This window comes from Phoca vitulina, unplaced genomic scaffold, assembly GCF_004348235.1.
Source record: "Phoca vitulina isolate PV1807 unplaced genomic scaffold, GSC_HSeal_1.0 scaffold4, whole genome shotgun sequence".
In the NCBI taxonomy this organism is placed as follows: domain Eukaryota; kingdom Metazoa; phylum Chordata; class Mammalia; order Carnivora; family Phocidae; genus Phoca; species Phoca vitulina.
Genome location: NW_022589707.1, coordinates 37,343,382 through 37,363,770, shown reverse-complemented (window position 1 = coordinate 37,363,770; position 20,389 = coordinate 37,343,382). Strand labels below are relative to the sequence as shown.

The 20,389-nt window shown below is 41.2% G+C and overlaps 1 protein-coding gene across 6 annotated transcripts in view; it reads right to left on the bottom strand.

Moving 5' to 3' along the window:
- PDE1C (phosphodiesterase 1C) overlaps nucleotides 1–20,389 on the bottom strand; it is a 489,759-nt gene that overhangs the window by 202,911 nt on the left and 266,459 nt on the right. The gene's annotated exons all lie outside the window — the stretch shown is intronic.

Here is a 20,389-nt window from a genome sequence, read left to right as displayed (position 1 = left end):
CTTAAGCTGGATCCACACCCATCACAGAGCCCAATGCAGGGCTTGGTCTCATGACCCTGAGATCATGACCTGAGCCAAAATCAAGAGTTGGACGCTTAACCGACTGAACCATCCAGGTGCCCCAATCTCTATTATATATTTTTTAAAGACTTTATTTATTTGACAGAGAGAGAGCACAAGCAGGGGGAGAAGCAGGCTCCCCACTGAGCAGAGAGCCCGACACAGGGCTGGATCCCAGGATCCTGGGATCAGGACCTGAGCATCTGCTTAACCGACTGAGCCACACAACTACCCCTCTATTATAAAATTTTCGTTTTTTATCTTTTTCCCTGTTAGGCTATTAAATATTTATTGAATGGGTAAAAAAAATAACCCTCTGATTTATAATTTTATAATTCTAACACCTTATTTATTTTGTTTGTAAAACCAACTAAGCAAAAAAATGAGCAACTCTTGGCAGAGGTGCAAAGAACTTCTCTGAGTTACCGTGGGTACCAGACCTTATTCTCCACGCACCTCCCTCTTCCCCTTCCTTCTCTCCCATCCCACCTCTCAGATACACTACCTTCCCTTTTGGCTGATTCAACAATCCCCTATTCTGGGATTTTTTTTTTTTTTTCCATTTTCTTCCTTCTGTTTTGCCCACTCCTTTCTGGCAACCTTCAGCCCCAGCACATGGCCATACCAGCTGGCTATAGTTGGTTCTAAAGAAATAACACTGGCAGGAATTCATGACCAAAACATACAGAAAATTGTTTTAGAAATTAGTGGCCAAACTATATAGAATTAGTAAACAAACTATACAGAGAGTTAAAAAGAAAGAAGAGGCCTGCTTATCCTTTGCAAACAAATCTTCAACAAGCAGATGAATCTTCAGTGAGTGGCTAACCCAACCAAACTTAGTTGAAGAAAGTCTTCCGTGCATATACAAGGGCTTTAAAAACCAAGTTACCCAAAACCCTCTATAAAAACATAAATTGAGGATTATCAACTTCTCAATGGTAGTATCTGTCACAGAAAGACCATTAATAGATGGATGTGGGCACCACCCAGCCAGGAAACTTTGGGCAAGTTATTAAACCTTTCTGAGCTTTGTTGTTTTGCCTATAGGGAGATAACACTTATCTACCAGGGCAAGAAGAAATGTGTGCACATACATAGAAGAGCCTGAATGCACAGTCAGCCTTTACTGAATGTAAAAGAGTAACATGCTGGTTATTGAATACCAGACATTGTGAAAAGTGTTTTGTACATGTTGGCTCATCCAACCTTTACAACAATGTGAACAGATGAAGTTTTAGCCTCTTCCTCCCTGAAGAGATCAGAGGCATTGTCAACACCAGCAGTTCCCAAATTTGACTTCATGTTTGAATCACCTGGGAAGTTTTTATAAATTGTGATGCATGAGATTCTTATTTAAGAGTTCTGGGGTACAGCCTGAGCACTGGGATTCTTAAAAGCTACTTAGGTGTTCCCAATGTGCAGCCAAGGTTGAGAATCACTGTTCCTAGAAACACCTCTCCCCTCCACACCTTCTGCCTTGTTTTTCCTTCGCACATTCTGGTGGCCCTCATCAATGAATTCATCAATCATTCATTCATTCATGCACTGTAAATTTGGAGAGAAACAAGATATAGTCACCATTACAGGGAAAAACTCAAAGTCTAGAGTGTAAATATATGAGTAAGCCAACAATAATAATCTGAAGTGTTCGATCATGCACAAACAGATACTTAACTGAATGCCTACTATGTACCCAGCACAATGCTGCTAGGCACTGGAGCTAGAGCAGTGAAAAACACGGACACACAGCCTGACCTGATGGGAGTTTCTCATCAGTTGATAAGAACTATAACCAAGGTAAGTTCTGGTTGCTATGGAAGAAAGATTCTGTTTTCCAGAATCATCCTTCCAGCCCAGAGAAGCACGAAGCCTTCCAGCAGACAGGCAGTCAGAATGGACTACAGTCTGAGGGTGGAAGGGTGGAGAAGAGGAGAGTTCAGGCATAACTGAAAGTCAAAGTGCAAATACTGACTTATCTGCAATGCCTTGAAAGCATCTTGCTCTCCCACACTCAGCCCAGGAGTTCAAGAAAGGTCTCCATGAGTTGAGGAACTCTGCACTGACTCTTTATGGAAGAGAAAGTGATACTCAGGTTGGGAGATGGTGCAAGGATCCTCAGGAAAGATAAACCAAAGGCAATGACTTTGAGGCAATGTGTGGGGCAAACTGCACCCAGACAATCTAGCCCAATCCCTCTCCTTCTCTCCCATACCATCTTGCAGTTACACTTCCTTCTCCATCTCTTTTGAGTGTCTGTCTTCCCCCATCCCTTTATTTCCCTGTATTTTTTTTTTTTTGCCTTATTCTTTTCTTCTTCCTTCTAGGCAGCCTTCAGCATCTTTGACTTACCTACTCCCACCTTGACCCTCCACTCTACCACTTTACCCTGGGTGATCATCCTGGAAGCAGGGCCAGATTCATCAGCCCACACTCAGAAGGGCCCCTGAACTTGATTTAATGTTCTGATGTCATTGTCCTGAAATTCTTAATAATTTTTGAACAACAGGCCCCTGCGTTTTCATTTTGCACTGGGTCCTGAAAATTACGTAGCTGGTTCTGCCTAGAAGATTTAGGGATTCACCAGTCTAGACAGAGAGTTCCGGAAAATAATTTCTAAGGAAGGTCACCTCTGGTGCAATGATCTTTTAAAAATTGATTGAGTTTGTGGATTGTCTACAACCTTGGTTTATAAAAACACTGCTAAATCAAATGTTGACATAAGTGGATCTTGTCATAGAGGAATACAAACTCTTTCTTTCTCTGAAAAATTCCAGTAAATCAACAAATTACAATATGGAAGCCTCAGACAGGAAATCCAGGAAGTTAACAAGACATAGTCCTTCAGAGCAGCTGTTCATTCAACGCCCTCCCCCAGGTCCATTCCTTGGCTCCTCTGAAAGAAAGATGACCCTTACTGCAAGAGTGGAAAGAAGTGTAGGGAAATGACCAAAAATCAATGTTTAAAGAAAAAACACTGGGAGACTGCTGTTGAGATACCCTCAAGCCATGAGTGCATAATTTCTCTTCTGAGGAAAGATTTACCAGCCCAGGGACAAGGGCTGAGAGCAGACTAGTCAATTGGTATTACAGTGGTCGTGAAATAATACCACATCTTCACAAGGAAGGGATGAGCTTTCTCATGATTCTCCTTTGCTCCACTAAAACACAAAGTGTCCTAGGTCACATTTTTTAGATAGTAAGGCTGTTTATACAATTGGGTAAATTAAATTTATGATTGACCCCAAAGGAATGGTTTCTCAGAAACCTTGAGAATTCTTCTTATCCTTATCTTATCAAATCAAATCCAGTCCCTGCTCTGCACCCTCCCTTAGTCCCTTGTTCCCCATTTATATAATAGGTAGAACAACACTGGCCAATACATCTCACCGTGAGGTTGTCTTAAGGGCCAAAGAAGAAGCTCATTTACATAAAAATGCTTTTTAAGCTGGGTGAATTAATCACTAATGAAAAGTGTTGCTATTTTACATTGGACAGCTCCCTTTCTTCACCTCAACTCAAGATGTCCTAAGACCCCCTTTTCCTCACTCAGACTAAGCCTGTCGGTCCCTGCCTGCCCTTGCCTTGCCCAGCTATAGATGAGACCCAGGGTCTCCTTCACCAGCAACATGGCTTTGGAATCAGGGCACCTGCACTGAATCCTGAAATTGTCCTAAGCAGGGTGTGACCTCAGCCAAGTCCCCACCCGTCCTCTACCAGTGGCTCTCCTAAACCCTAAAATGCATACTCTGCTCTGGCTTCCTGGTTTCCTTGAATAGGATTCATCCTTTAGATCTCAGTTTGGATACTGGTTACAGTGTCATTTCTTCCAAGAGTCCTCCTAAACGCATGTGTGTGTGCATGCACACCACACACCCCAACACTCCTGATGTGATAGCATTCCTGCATTCTTCCATACCTCTCTGCATTCCACCCTATCATAGCACTTGGTACAGTAATAGTTCCCTTCAAATGTCTTTCTTCCCCCCATTAGACTGTGATCCCCTTGAAGGCAGGGCCTGTGTTTATTTTATTTTTTCAGGCACTTCACTTGACACAGTGCTTGGCAACAGTAGGCATTCAGTAAATGTTTTAAAACTGGCAAAGAAGAGGAGTAGGGGAAGGGAGGATAGTGGATTGAATAGTGCCCCCCAAAATTCATGTCTACCTGGAAAGCCAGAATGAGACTATTAGTTTTCTGGGGCCATCATAACATATTACCACAAACTCATTGGTTTAAAAGAACAGACATTTATTTCCTCATAGTTCTATAGCCCAGAAATTCAAAATCCAGGTATTAGAGGGCCATACTCTCTGCAGATTCTTGAGAAGAATCCTTTCTTGTCTCTTCCTAGATTCTAGTGGCTCCCAACAACCCTTCATGTTCCTTGCTTTATAGCTGCATTACCCCACTCTCTCCTATTTCACATGCCTTCTTCTCTCAGGGTACCATCCCCTTCTAATAAAGATACCAGTCATTGGATTTAGGGCGTGCATTAATCTAGTATGACCTCATGTTAACTAATTACATCTGCAAAGACTCTATTTCCAAATGAAGTCACATCCTGCATTTCCAGTAGACATGAGTTTTGGGAGAAACTTGATTCAGTATAGTGACCTGTTTGGAAATAAGGTCTTTGCAGATGTAATTAGTTAGGGATCAAGGTGAGATCCTACTAGAATCAGGTATGCCCTAAATCCAATGACTAGTGTCCTTATAAAAAGTGGGAAGGACACAGAGTGAAGACTGAGACAGACACTGGAGCCCTGCAGCCCCAAACCAAGGGATGTATGGAGCCGCCGGAAGCTAGAAGAGTCAAGGAGAGATTCTTCCCTAAAGCCACCAGAGGGAGCATGGCCCACCTACACCTTGATTCTGGACTTTCAGACAACAGAACTGTGAGAGAATAAGTTCCTATTGTTTTAAACCACTCAGTTTGCGGTAATTTGCTGGAGCGGCCTAGGAACTAATGCAGAAGGGGAGTGATGAAGAGTTGATGAAGATGAATGATTGCAACACTTTTATGAGCTTCCATTCTCCAGAAAAAAAGGGAAAAAGAAAGAAACTAGGGAGAAATGCATCTGTTTCAAGACAAATTTCAAACCTATGCAATTTAATGTCAACACTGATTAAATCAAAGGAATGAGTCAGAACAGTTTAAATTTTCTTGAATCTGTGCCTTAAACAGGTATGTGGGAGAAAACATTCTTGGATGGACTGGGACTAAGCTACTAGATATTTATATTTGTTTTCAATTTATTCATTCATATGTTTATTTTGTAGAGTTTTTTAAAAAGAGAGACCTTTAAATTGTTTATCTGGAAATCCCTGCTAAAGAAACAACCTGTTCTTCATAAAGCAGGGATTCTTGAGGAGATTAAGAAAAGTAAACAGAGAGATGCAAATGGGATGTGCAATTTAAAGCATTCATTCCCAGTGGCATTTAGGAACCAGAACAGGGTGGGCCCATCCAGCTGAGCTCATTTTACCTCTGCCTCAGTCCCTTTTCAGGAGCAGTAGAAGATATTACAGAGCTCTGGGAGTTTTTTAATTGCCTAAAGAGAAAAACCACACCCGGGTCTGAAGGGAAAAGAATCAGCTTTGAAACTAGGAAAATGTCTCCAGCTATGATCTCCTAAAAGATCTTTGTTCTCTCTCTGCAAATACCCAGATGAAATGAAGGGACAGGGTCTTAGATAATAAAATATCCCCTTCTTTAATAAAACTAACTTAGTGAAGCATCATCACAATTTTTTTTTCTAGTGAACCTTGTTATAGCTTCATTAGAATACAAATTAGACTTAAAAGAGGTTATTTCTGGTAACTTCAGTAATGAAATCCCTTTGAATGATATCAAATATGAGGCTATCTTTTGCTGAATCTTCTCTGATGTAAACAGTTCTATAATGACCCTTCAGTATCACGCTGACATGAGTAGAGTATGTTATGTATCTGTGTTGGTTATCTGCCAGCTTAGATCTGTTCTCCTCCCTTCTCAGGGTGCCTCCCATGAGGTGACACCCCTGGAGTCACTGTGGCCCTCCACTTCCCCACTGAACTTCTGTTGGAGGCACCAGCAGAAGATCAGAGAGTGGAAAGAGAAGGAATTTGGGGTGGATGAGGTACTTAGGACATGACCCATCCCGAGATCGCTATTGTTCTGACAGCGCCAAGTGAGGCAGTTCCTTTCATACTTTTCTGAGCTATCTCCAGCCCTCAATCCCTTCACCCCTCCCCTACCCCATCAGACCCAGGCAGTGACAGCCTCCTACCATTGCCAGTCCCTGGGTGTCTCATTATTCCTTTTGATTCTGTTAACTCTGCCCATTTGCCTGTAAACAGCACCTTTATTAAGTGGCCCTGAGTTAAACCCTTGGGTCTGCCATTGGTTTGGACTGATAACATGACTGATAACAATGCCAACATCTGTAAGTCAATTTAAAATATGTCCATGTAATCCATATACATAATCACAACAACTCCTAAGATGACTTTGCTTTACCTGCCTTTTCTCCATTCCACCTTTATCTGTTGAAATTCTGCCCATCTTTCAAGAATCATCTTTAACATATATTCTAACTTCATACACTTTCTTCCACATTTGGGCCTCTTCATAAATATATACATATATATTTTAGTTTTATGATTTGGGGCTTTACTTATGGTATTTTTCTCATTCTGCTTTATTTTCATTTATTTTTTTATTATGTTATGTTAATCACCATACAGTACATCATCAGTTTTTGATGTAGTGTTCCATGATCCATTGTTTGCGTTTAACACCCAGTACTCCATGCAATACATGCCCTCCTTAATACCCATCACCGGGCTAACCTATCCCCACAACCCCCTCCCTTCTGAAACCCTCAGTTTGTTTCCCGTAGTCCATAGTATCTCATGGTTCATCTCCCCCTCCGATTTCCCCCCCTTCATTTCTCCCTTCCTTCTCCTAATGTCCTCCATGCTATTCCTTATGTTCCACAAATAAGTGAAACCATATGATAATTGTCTTTCTCTGCTTGGCTTATCTCACTTAGCATAGTCTCCTCCAGTCCCATCCATGTTGAAGCAAATGATGGGTATTCATCCTTTCTGACGGCTGAGTAATATTCCATTGTATATATGGACCACATCTTCTTTATCCATTCGTCTGTTGAAGGGCATCTTGGCTCCTTCCACAAACTAACTTTACACCTTAAAGAACTGGAGAAAGAACAACAAATAAAGCCTACGCCATGCAGGAGAAGAGAAATAATTAAGATTAGAGCAGAGATCAATGAATTAGAAACCAGAAATACAGTAGAGCAGATCAATGAAACTAGAAGCTGGTTCTTCGAAAGAATTAATAAGATCGATAAACCACTGGCCAGACTTATCCAAAAGAAAAGAGAAAGGACCCACATTAATAAAATTCTGAATGAAAGGGGAGAGAACATGACTAATACCAAGGAAATAGAAACAATTAGAAATTATTATCAACAACTATATGCCAATAAATTAAGCAACCTGGAAGAAATGGATGCCTTCCTGGAAACCTATAAACTACCAAGACTGAAACAGGAAGAAATTGACAATCTGAATAGACCAATAACCAGGAACGAAATTGAAGCAGTGATCAAAAACCTCCCAAAAACAAGAGTCCAGGACCTGATGGATTCCCAGGGGAATTCTACCAAACATTCAAAGAAGAAATAATACCTATTCTCCTGAAGCTGTTTCAGAAGGAAAACCTCCAAATTCATTCTATGAGGCCAGAATTACCTTGATCCCAAAACGAGGCAAAGACCCCACCAAAAAGAATTTCAGACCAATATCCCTGATGAATATGGACGTCAAAATTCTCAACAAGATCCTAGCTAATAGGATCCAACAGTACATTAAAAGGATTATGCATCACAACCAGGTGGGATTTATTCCTGGGATGCAAGGGTGGTTCAACATTCGCAAATCAATCAATGTAATAGAACACATTAATAAGAGAAGAGATAAGAACCATATGATCCTCTGCTTTATTTTCATTTGTGTTCAGGGCATATCCTCCTTCTCTGGCTAATAACTCATTAAGATCAATGACAGAATGGTACTAATTTGTATGTCTCCTCCCAACCCAGTAACTAGAGTTCGTTGTCAGTACACATAGCACTAAATGTGTGTTGCTGCTGTAAACTCTAGGCAGGCAGGTATTTCCAATTATTTCCCTTCCATAAAACCAAGAACATTTTCATAAACATGCATATCAGGTTTTTATTTATTTATATATAATATATATTTACATATACACCCTACACTGAAGTTTTCCTGATAAACCAACTTTTCCTTTTCTATTTCGATAGATACATAGATACAGACACAGACACAGATGTAGGTGTAGGTATAGATATAAAACAAGTCTTCACCTTTGGCCCAGTAGTTTTCCAAATACTTTATACATTCTTATACTTCAGTGTCTCTGCTAACCTGGGGAACATTTACTTTCTCCCTTGTTCCCTTTTCCCTTTAATGACACCACTCATTACAGCCCTTTTTGGCCCATGACTGGTGAACTGTCCTTTGCTCTCCCCAACTATGATAATCCAGAGACCAGCTCCTTCAGCCTTCTACTGGGCTCACACTTTCTCCTGCCTGCTCCATCACTTGTTACTATTTGATCATATTCAATTATCTATCCTGTCTTGAGTTTCCTCAACTAGAAAAAAATGGGAATAATTTAGTCATTTGCCAAGTCGCTTATGTAATAATGACTTCCTGAGGATCGGGAATGGGGCTGGGTGCAGGGAAGCCGGTGAGTCTGAGCCAGCCCCTCCCACAAGGAGCTTGCAGTCTGGTGTGGGGGCGCAGAGGAACAGAAAAGCAAATATGGTGCATGAAACCTTCTCAGAAGAAGGGATACTAAACCAAGCCCCTAATTCTAAGTTGGAATTAGATAAAGAAACACCCTCAATAATTTGGTTGATTTTAAGAATTATGGAAATAGTATTAGTCACAGTTGCAACAGCAGAGAAATCCTTTTCACAACTGAAATTAATATAGATTTACTTGAATTCTACTAGGTTTAAAAAGAAAGTATCTGCTTTGGTGAGTCTGACTACTGAACTTAATTCAACTTCAAAACTAAATTATTGCTCTGCTGGAGAGTCACTTAGAGCAGCAAGATGCAGTGGGGGAAATTACCTTAAATTAAAATCATACTTAAAAATTCAATACATTGAGGTGCCCAGGTGGCTTAGTCGGTTAAGAGTCCAACTCTTGGTTTCGGCCCAGGTCATGATATCAGGGTCCTGGCATTGAGCCCCGCATCGGCCTCTGTGTTCAGCAGGGCGTCTACTTAAGACTCTCTCTCCCTCTCCCTCTGACTCTCCCCACACCTTCTCTCTTAAAAAAAAAAGAAAAGAAAAAGAAAAATTCAATACATCATTGAGATCTTACTATGATATTAATTTTATATTTAAACTGCTACAGTTTGCTCCTTGTACCAAGGAGCCTCTTACATGTTTACCAGCAACTCTGAGCTGCCTCCAGATAGCGAGTGAGGCTCCCAGGTCCTGCAGTCCTTTCACTTGGCCAAGTTATGCACACTGATGAGAACATTTTTATATTTTAATAAATATAACTCTATGCTATGAATATCCAACTTACCAATTTTCAAAGTTTATATATATATATATTTATATATATATATATATGTATTTGAATGTATATTATATAGTCAAAGTTTATTTGTGAGCCACTTAATTGGAATGTGACATGCATTTCCCTACAGAGATGCTATCTAACAGTGCCTAGCTTCCCAGGCTCGCCCTCAAAAGTCTATTACACTACAGCATCTGGTCACCACGTCAAACAACATCTCCACGGAGAGAATATGGGCAAGGGTTAAGTTCAGAGGCCTAGAGTTCTGATTCTGATTAAGTAAATGAGGTTAGGGCCTCTGAGGCAAAGGTTGGAAACAGGTATGGTGGGTACAGAGTTAAGTGGGGTCTCTGGGGCCCTTGTGCTGCACAAAGGAGAGAGCTAAGGCTTTGAACTCCAACAGACCAAAGTCAGAATCACAGATTCATCAATTACTAAGTTTGTGGCCATCAAGAAATCACGTTCTCTGTGTCTTCATGTCCTTACCTACAAAGCGGGAATGGCTGTAAGGATTAATAAGGTAGCACATACCGGATACCTCCAAAATGCCTGGCACAAAGTAGGTACTCAGTAAATACTGGCTCCCTTCCATTCTTCCCTCTGCTTTCTGAACCTGTTACCTGTCCTGGACTATGAAGAAATTGGCTTCCACTGTAGGACTGAAAAAAAGAACTAAATGAAATGTATCTGTGTGTGTATGTGTGTGTGTGTGTGTGTATTATGTGTATACGTACATGTGTGCATAAAATCAGTAAATACTAAGTACATGGCCCAGTGAATAGTAAGAACTCACTAAATACTGGCTTCTTTTTCCACCAGCACTAAGCAATCTACTGAACAGCTTGTTTCCTTTTCCACTGACACAGCCTGTAAATTCTTGCTGACCATTCTGTCCCTGGGCCACTGGAGTGTGAATCATAGTGTTTCTTCTGACAGTCACAAAGCCATTGTCTTTGTGGCTGGTAATATATTACAGGGTTTCTAGTTGGTTCCGGACCTCCCGGTTAATCTGGAAAAGACATAGGAAGGCAGCCTAGAGACATCGATTTCTATGAGTTCATCTGCATGGCCTGAAAAAGGCCCTGGGGTCAGGGGTGAGTACAAAGAGAGAAAGAGTACCTGTCCCCTAGGGGGGTCCCACACACCAGGCCTGAGCCCAGTGCAGAGGAGGGCTGTGTTCACAGGCTGCAAGAGTATTTCACAAGGATACCCAGGGTGTGAGCAAGTGGAGAAGAGGAAACCCTTCTAATGTATGCATAGAACACACGTGGCTTCAGCTCAGTGACACCCAGGGAACCACAATACCCACTGGGATGACACCAGAGTTTGCACTTTTAGGAGAATCAGGAATCTACACCAGTTCAGGGAAGCCCTTTTCCTAAAGGAGATACCACGGGGCCAGGATGAATGAAGCACTAGGACCTAGCATCTGCAAGCACCGTGGACATCAGGGAAGGAAGGCTTCAGGGAGGAAAACCATGAGAGAATTATTTTGTCACATATGGGAAATCCCCAGGAACTCCCCAATCAACTGGGGCAAGACTTCTCTGGGGGGCAGGGAGGTGGTCCTGAGACTTCAGTGGCAATCCACAGGCTAGGAGGGTCTGAGGAGGGTGAGAGGGAAGGGGACAGCCAAGGACAAAGTCCTGCAGCCTTCAGTCAGGTGTTCTGCAGCAGCGTTCACAGTCATGGGGGAGGGGAGGCTTCCACGGCTTAACAGCAGAACGGAATAAATGGTGACATTATAGGTGTGTAAATAAGAGCGTTTCTAAATATTATGGCACCAATATTAATAACTGTGACTCTTTTTTTAAGCAAACCTGCTAAACCCTTATTGTTCATCACCACACAGAGATGGCGGATAATGATGGCTTGCTAGCGCTTGTCAGGATCTTGGGAGGAAGACACTATATAAATATCAATTATAATCAGTTGAAGTTTTATTGTTTTCCATTCTCCAGTGGCATTTTATATGTAACACAATGAAGTCCTGATCGCTAATCTTCACACCATACAATCAGTACCTACTTAGTGTATTGTCTGTAATAGTTAAACTCTAATTAGTTTATGCCAGTTGCTCTGGGAACATCTCTTGGAGGAGCTTTTCTTATCCAATAATTATGCTTTTGTTGTCTTCCAATACAAGCCAATATGTACTGGTTAATATTTAAGTGGCTTCACACTGAGATAATAAAAACAGTGTTTTGAATATGTCTCCACTACGTCTGAGCCTGAGAATGGCGGTGACCTTCCTATCTGTTTGAACTCCAACATAATCATTCCTGAGCACTCAGTATGAATGTTTAACCCAATAGATAATCGCTGTTTTCCAGGCTAACACTCAAGTTGGCTGATTTAAAGACATTCTGGGGTATGCCAAGGATCATAGTCTGAGCTAGCCTCAGAGGAAGAGAGCAAACAGTTCCAGAGGACCGGGCTTGGCAGGTATTGGGAACTGTAATTTAGGAAAAACAAGAAAGGGAGACATAGGGTCTCAGGGCATATATGTTCAGATGTCCTAAGGGATCAATTAGAAATCAGGAGAATGGATGGATATCCTCTACAAATCTAATTTTTTTCTCTATTACACAACATAATATTTTATAGATATAAAAGCTTTTGGTATGGGAAATTAAAGGAAGAAATTTTGGAGTGAGGAGTCTCATAAAATCTTGTAAAACAGTAAGAAACATTAAAATAATAAATAATTGGAATGCTAATATATGCAAAGATGTAAGAGTAAAAAGTGAATAGAACAGAAAATTAGAAGGCCTAAGTGCTCATCCTAAAGCTTCCACTAACTTATTTGTGACCTTAAAACTTTCACTAACTTACCTTGTGACCTTGACAAGTCTTTTCATCTCTCTCAATCTCTTTCTTGATCGGTAAAAAGAAAATGATGGACAAACTTGATCTCTTAAAAACAAACAAAAACCTTTTTGTAACTGGCCAAATGCAATAGTCCTGAGTTTTCCTTTTTTGGACAGTATTTACACTGAAAAGCGTACAACCGATTTATCAGTACGTCTTCCCAACCACTTCGTGTAGAAGACAGAATAAATCATGAGCCCCCCCAAGGAAGAGAAACCAGAAAGTGGAAAGTCTATGATGTCGCTGAGTCACTGTTGGTGTCTGATACCAAAGTCCCATTGACTGTATTCCTTCAGTATCACAAGCAGCAGCAAGTGCTCCAAACCAGAAGAAGCCAGACACAAAGGCAAACAACAGTTGGCATGTGTGCTAGAAAGGCCACAATTCTCTTGATGCTCTGCCTCTGATTTCATTTCATGGCCTTGAGCAAGCCCCCAAACTTCTTTATGCCTTAGTTTTCTGATCTGGATATGTGTTAATATTATCTAAACTGCCTTATTATAAAAAGAATGAATATTTTAGACACATTCGTAATCAAAGCATTTCAGAATAGAAAGTACTAGTTTTTAATGCTAATGTGCTTAATCGAAATAGCACTGAACTTGGAAATTAAAAAACTAGTTTGAAAGCAGATTTGCTATCTGTGAGCTGGGTGTCAATCTGACCTCTCTCTCAGTTCTCGCATTTGACAAGGGCAAATTGTAAAATCTTCCCTGTCCACACCAAGGTTACCAAATCCAACTAGGATTATCGAATGTATAGCATCTTTGAACTAAAAAATTGAGTTCTCGATAGCCTCATCACAATCAGAAGGAACCTAGGAACCATTTTCCCACTCTCCTTCAGCCATTAAGTTTTACAGGTCTAACAATTAGGGATCAGGAAACTTCAGGATCCCCAGACAATAAAAGAACATCTACAAAAGAAGAGAATTCAACCTAAGTTTTATGCAAACCTGGGAACAGTAACTGACGATTGTTAGAGACTTGCTTAGTTACCATTCTTAACTGGCTTGTAAAACAATGGCAGCAGGTACTAGCAAGTGCTTGTTTACCAAGGACTCCATATTACAGCAAAATCCTTGGTCACAGCAAAATCCTTGGTCCCATCAAAATGTAGCAGGAGCCAGTCTGTAATGATTTGGGTTTTCAGCCTTGAAACAAAAACCCACATGGCGGGACTGACTGGACCATGATAACGCATCTAGAAATGTTTTTCCATCCTGTATCCTAAACAGAATCATCCTGGAGAGAAGCCCCAAATAACCCAAATGATCTTTGCCCATTTCATGGATATGCTTGTTTCTAGATACTATTTTGGATATTTTTTTCTTATTCAGAAAGGCAGCTTTTTCTCCCCTGAGAATCCCCTTTAGTTACAGGTAACTACTGTCCAAGGGTCTCCTACAATTATAGTGGGAGAGAAAGGGGAAGGAAGAGAGCCAGTGAGGCCCCTTTTGGTTGGAGGTCTATTTTGTAGAATACTAAGTGGACAAATAAGTCCATTTTGCAATTTTTAAGGAGCCAAAATACAAGCTTACATATCCACCTTCAGTGACTCATTCTCTACCACACCTTCAATGCCCAGAAGTCCCGTTCTACAGTAGAGAATATTTCCCAAACATTTTTACATTTTTCAACTCTGCATCTAAATCCATTTAAGAGTAAATTATGTTTAAAATTATGTTTAAAATCATAACATAATTATATTATGTTCCTAATTATGAACTAAAGAGTTGTTTCGGAGTTTTTCGTTTGCTTTTCATTCCCTCTAGGTTTTGGCATTGAAAAAGCTGATTGGATCACCAGTTTCTTATAAACAAGAATAGATTTTCTACTCAACTTTGTAATTCCCCAAAGAACTTCATGGAGGGAGTTTTATATCTATACAGAGTGCTGCTTATAGCCAACAGGCCAACTGGTCTCCTAGCAAAAGTACCAAATCTTAGGACCAAAACAAACAAAAAGCATCAATACTGAACTGTCACCAGCATCTAGGCTAAACAAATGCTTTTGTATTTGTTCACAGTTTCTGGTTGATGCATCTCCCCACCCCCCGCCATGTACTTGAGGTACAAGTTGCCTATTCAAAAGGTGAAAGAACGGTTGGCAATGGGTATAGGTGCCAGAAAACATAGGTTTATTGGGCAGCAGGCATTACCCCAAGAGGGACATCTGTTCAGCAGGAAGCTCCCACCCTGTGCCAGCCTTCAGAACCATCTGCCTCCTTATGCTTCAGGACACACACTCCTCCATGAACTGACTGGGTATGAAACCCAAGTTGGAGAATGAATCTGGCAACATAAAATGTCTACCTCACAGCAGAGGCTGAAGGAGAATTCGCTGAAGAACCATCATGATTACCATATGGGTTTGTCCCTGCATGGGAGAGAGTTTCCCACTCTGTCCATGCCCTGCTCTAGGCCCAGCCCTCATGCTGGAATAGTAATTTATAGGCTGAAAGACTTAATACAGATCATCTACAACGGTGTCCAAAACTAAATTTCAAGGTCACTGTAAAGTCTTCACTCAGAAAATGCCTTTTTAAAAACAGCTTTCACATGGCGGGGGGGGGGGGGGGGGGGGGGGGCGGGTTAAAGGAGTAAGAGTGAAAATATCCTTTGGATGGATGATCTTTCAATACAGTGTGTAGTTGGTTCTGATCAGGTGATTAAAGAATAGTCAGTGAGACTAATGTCACACAAGACGGACCAATGCGGGTCATGGACAGGAGGCTTGCAGGGCATGCCCTCCTAATATTTGTATGTGCATGTGCTTGCATACACTTCTATACACACATGTGTGTGGAAGTATTGCTTAAACTGATCCAGTATCTCCTTATTGCTGAACATTGTTAAGCTCATGTCCAAGATGAGTAAAATGGCTTAACTTTGAAAAATGTTAGGATGATTTTATAAACTCTACCTTAACTTTAAGAAATGATCTGGAAGTTTACAAGGCAGTTAAGAGAATAGAGAGCAGTAAAATTCTAGATAGAAAGGGGGAAATAATAATACCAGAAATCAGAGATGAGGATTATTACAACTAAGCACTCAATTTGGCTCTCCAGTCAAGCAAAAAGAAAATCCTGAGAAGTAAATGATGTAAATCATGATATAATAAAAGGGAGCATTACCAGTTTACAGAAAGATAGGTCTTCCTGGCACTGAATTTAGGAGGCATTCATTGCATGAAAATGTAAAGATGGATGGATAGACTGACAAATATTAATAAAACATAAAATAACAGTGCTACTTGAAGCAAGTCAGCATAGAAGTCTTGAGTGTGGATTTCTCAATAGACAAATCTGAGTTCAAATTAGTAATTAGGACATTGATCAAGCTACTTAAGCACATGAAGCTTCTGATTCCTCATCTCTAAAATGGAGGTGATGGTACCTACCTCCTAAGGTTGTCATGAGGATCACACAGGTAAACGATCTCGTATAGTACCTGACCAGCAGGTGCACAAGAAATGTTGGTTCCGTCTCCCATTTCTCATCCCCACTTACAATGGTTGGCTTCAGGTCTCCGCGTGGAATGAACAAAAGTCAGAGACCTAATGCCCTTGAAGGCATTCTACTGAGAGTGTAGATAAGATACTACAATGGTCCAAATAAACTGCTGGCCAGATGCAACAATAAAACTTGGAGAAAATGAAGGAATGGTGGCTGGCCTCTTAGATTCACAATGGTCTCAACCACAATCTGGGAGTTGCTACAGGACTCATTGCCAACTGGTAGGATTAACATCTTTTTGACTATCTCACCCAGATAGTGGACCATCCCACCTCCATATTGAGGGCTGGCTATAGGCATTATTATAGACAAAGCCAATTCTTTGTCTCAAAGAAAACATACATCGTGAACCTTGTCAGATGCTTAGACAAGAATGAATTGGGATTCTAGAATCTGTATCACAGAGCTCTGGAGCAATAATTTAAATCTGAAATATGTAAGAATAAATATCACCTACTTAAAAAAATAAATAAAATACTTTTATATGGCTGCTAAAATATATTTTTAATAGCACTATCACCAGATGGAAAAATGGATGTACACATATTAGATGGATCACTAAATACTTAGCAATCCTTTCCCATATGTCTGACTCTGTGCTAGGCCCAGGTAATACATTGGATTATTACCATCAATTATGCTTGCACATATCTAGGTACAACTGTGAGTTTATATTAGTGATCCACAAAAGAACTGTTAAACTAAATTAAGGAATGCTACAGGGGCACCTGGGTGGCTCAGTCAGTTAAGCGTCTGCCTTTGGCTCAGGTCATGATCCCAGAGTCCTGGGATCGAGCCCCATGTCAGGCTCCCTGCTCAGCAGTGAGTCTGTTTCTCCCTCTCCCTCTGCCCCTCCGCCTATTTGGGCTCGCTCGTGTTCTCTCAAATAAATAAATAAAATCTTTATAAAAACAACAACCAAAAAAAGAATGCTACAGGATCATGTATACAGTTCACAATACAATTAAAGAGACTAAAGCAGAAAATGACCATCCGTAACAAAATTATGGTAATTTAGTCACCATATACATTGCTTTGTGCATAATTAACAATTTGGTTAACACATGCAAATTGTAATACTAGAAGTTCTTTTAGCTAAAGGGAGGATTATCCGAAATTCATTTCCACAGCCAAATTCCAGCCCCTGGCAAATTTTCTAATATCTGCACATTTTCTCAGATGATGAAGGCAGGTCAACAGCACTAAGCCAAAGCAACAGTTTAATTTTAGCAACTCTCTATGCAAAAGCTACTGCAACCAAGAAGGTCACAGCCAAGGTTACTATGCCACCTCCTAATGGCTATGCTGTCAGAAACACCATGAATCATTTGCAAGTACTGAAACATGAAGGAAATGTTGGGGTTCAGTAACAGAGGAACCCATATAGGTGAAGCATTTTCAGAAACTCCTTCCTACCCAGAAGCTTTCTCACTCCCTAAAGACATGACCATCCATTCACTCAATATTTATGGTTGCTCAAATATGTGCCTGGTACTGCTTAGGGGACAGTTATAACAGACACGGGCACGGCTAGAACTTATAGGCATTCTCAGACCTAAGCACAAACTTCAGGGGCATAGTCCTAAGGAAATAAAGGGCTCAGAAGCAAAATGCAGGCACATTAATATGCAAATATGCCCTTCAATAAGGGCACATAATCTGTTCAACATGCACGTGGGTAAATGAGCCAGAGTAACTGCCACACTCTACTACAACTCCGTCCAAACACCCATACAGAGTCCGCACAGCCAGGCACGGGCTCGGCCAGGGGATCTGTGCCAACCACACTCCGCAGAGCAGAGCAGAGCCTGGGAGAAGTACCGGGAATCCCTGCAGTTCCACAGCTCTTGGACCCTGCAGCCACTTCCCACGCAGCTCACGATAGGCTCCATGTGACATTGATGCATTATTATATCTGTTGATGACATGCCAGATCCAGAACACAGAGGGAACGGCACTCCTACATGAATGTAAAAACACTTTCAAGCAAGAACACAGATGAACTCCAGGTGACATGTCCACATTAAGTCATCACAGGTCTTTATACTTTTCTGTATATAGTTTCAAAATTATATGTGGTGAGACATGCCTCTAAGTTTAGGTAAGGTAAGGAACCTGCACACACATAGAGCCGCCAAGAGACAGACTGATCATGCCACAATTACTTACTGAGTGCCTGCCATATGCCAGGAGCAATGCCAAGCGTGGCTATTGTTGGGAGAAGAAAGAGACCCCAGTAGTGGTGGGTAGATCAGGAACGAGGGCTTCTATGTCAGAGGCGTATGTACAGAGGCAGTGAGTTAGAGGGGAAAGAACATGAGAATTGCATGGAAAACCCAGTTCTGCCTCTTATCTGTGAAAATGGAGACAACCACACCTACTTCAAGGTCACTGCGAAGACCAAATAATAGCAATTATGGTTATTATGTCAGACAGTTGAATCAGACTGCCATAATTTGAAACTGCGCTTCACCACTCATCAAAGGTATGACCTTTCTGTGCCTCAGCCTTCCTCATCTATAAAAGGGGGATATAGTCTCTTACAGGGTGGTGATAAGGATTCAGTGAGTAAATTCATGTAAGGAACTTAGAGCGGTGTCTGGAATGTAGTGAGAATTCACGAGAAGTTAGCTCTTATCATGCCATACTCCCAGTACTGTAAGAAGGAGCTACGAGGATGTTGGGGAAGATTTTGAAGTTAAAGCAGGATTTTACCAGTTAAGGTTGGTGGGAGTATGGGTGGAAAGGGAGGGGTGGAAATGTAGAAAGAGGAAAAAAAACACAGAGCAGGAAAGTGGTGTGGGAAGGCAGGGGCCCAAGAGGACAACCCTTGTGCTCCCAGGTCCCTGTCATTGGCTGCTTCTGTCCCACTCTGTCCCCAAGCCAATCCTAACCAGTGTAAGACCCTCCCACCAGCCTCAGATATCAGCCAGGAGGGGGGGAATCAGTGTTTTCATTACAGAGTAGGGGCCCAAGATCAGCCCTGGACACACACATGCCCAGGAAAACCCTCTCCATACTCACCTGCACATCCACAAAGCCATGCTGCAGCCTCCATTGGGTCATCAAGCTGCCCCAGAATCCAGAGTCCTTTACTGAAGCCCCTTAGCTCAAGCTCCAATATGCTGCCCAGTTCTTATGGTCATAGTCACTTTTTAATATTTTTACTTTTACAGAACACCTTCACATAATATGATTTTTTAACCTACTGATTCTCTAAGAGTACTAATCACTATCAAAAATAATGAGGTAGAAAACAAGACAGAGGAACATAGGGGAAGGGAGGAAAAAACGAAACAAGATGAAGCCAGAGAGGGAGACAAACCATAAGAGACTCTTAATCTCAGGAAACAAACTGAGGGTTGCTGGAGTGGAAGGGGGTGAGAGTGATAGGGTGGCTGGGTGATGGACACTGGGGAGGGTATGTGTTATGGTGAGCACTGTGAATTGTGTAAGACTGATGAATCACAGACCTGTACCTCTGAAACAAATAATACACTATGTTAAAAAAAAAAAAAAAAGAAGAAGATAGTATGAAGGGAAAAAGGAAGGGGGGGAAATTGGAGGGGGAGATGAACCATGAGAGACTATGGACTCTGAGAAACAAACTGAGGGTTCTAGAAGGGAGGGGTTGGGGGGATGGGCTAGCCTGGTGATGGGTATTAAAAAGGGCATGTATTGCATGGAGCACTGGGTGCTTTACACAGTGAATCATGGAACACTACATCAAAAACTAATGATGTAATGTATGGTGACTAATGTAATAAAATAAAATTAAAAAAAATAAAATAAGGAGGTAGAGACTGATCTTTTTTTTGTATAGAATTGTACATAAAATGGTTGCACCTGTGCAAAAGAATGGATGTAAGTATACTGCCCATATGTGAATAAGAATTCTTGAAGGACACAAAAAAATGTTTATAGTGAGTTTTCTATGGAGAGTAGGACTAAGAGATCTACATTGAAAAGGAGACTAATTTTTCATTTAATGTAGTTTTGTATGTCTTAATTTTATACCATGCATATGTACTACTTTAAATGTTTTTTTATTTGTTATTTTTTTTAAAGATTTTATTTATTTATTTGACAGAGAGAGCCAGACAGCACAAGTAGGAGGAGCAGTAGAAGGCGAGGGAGAAGCAGGCTCCACGCCAAGGAAGGAGCCCAATTCAGGGCTCGATCCCAGGATGCTGGGATCATGACCTGAGCCGAAGGCAGACGCTTAACGACTGAGCCACCCAGGCGCCCCTTAGAAGTTCATTCTAATGCAAGCTGGTGCAGCCACTCTGGAAAACAGTATGGAGGTTCCTC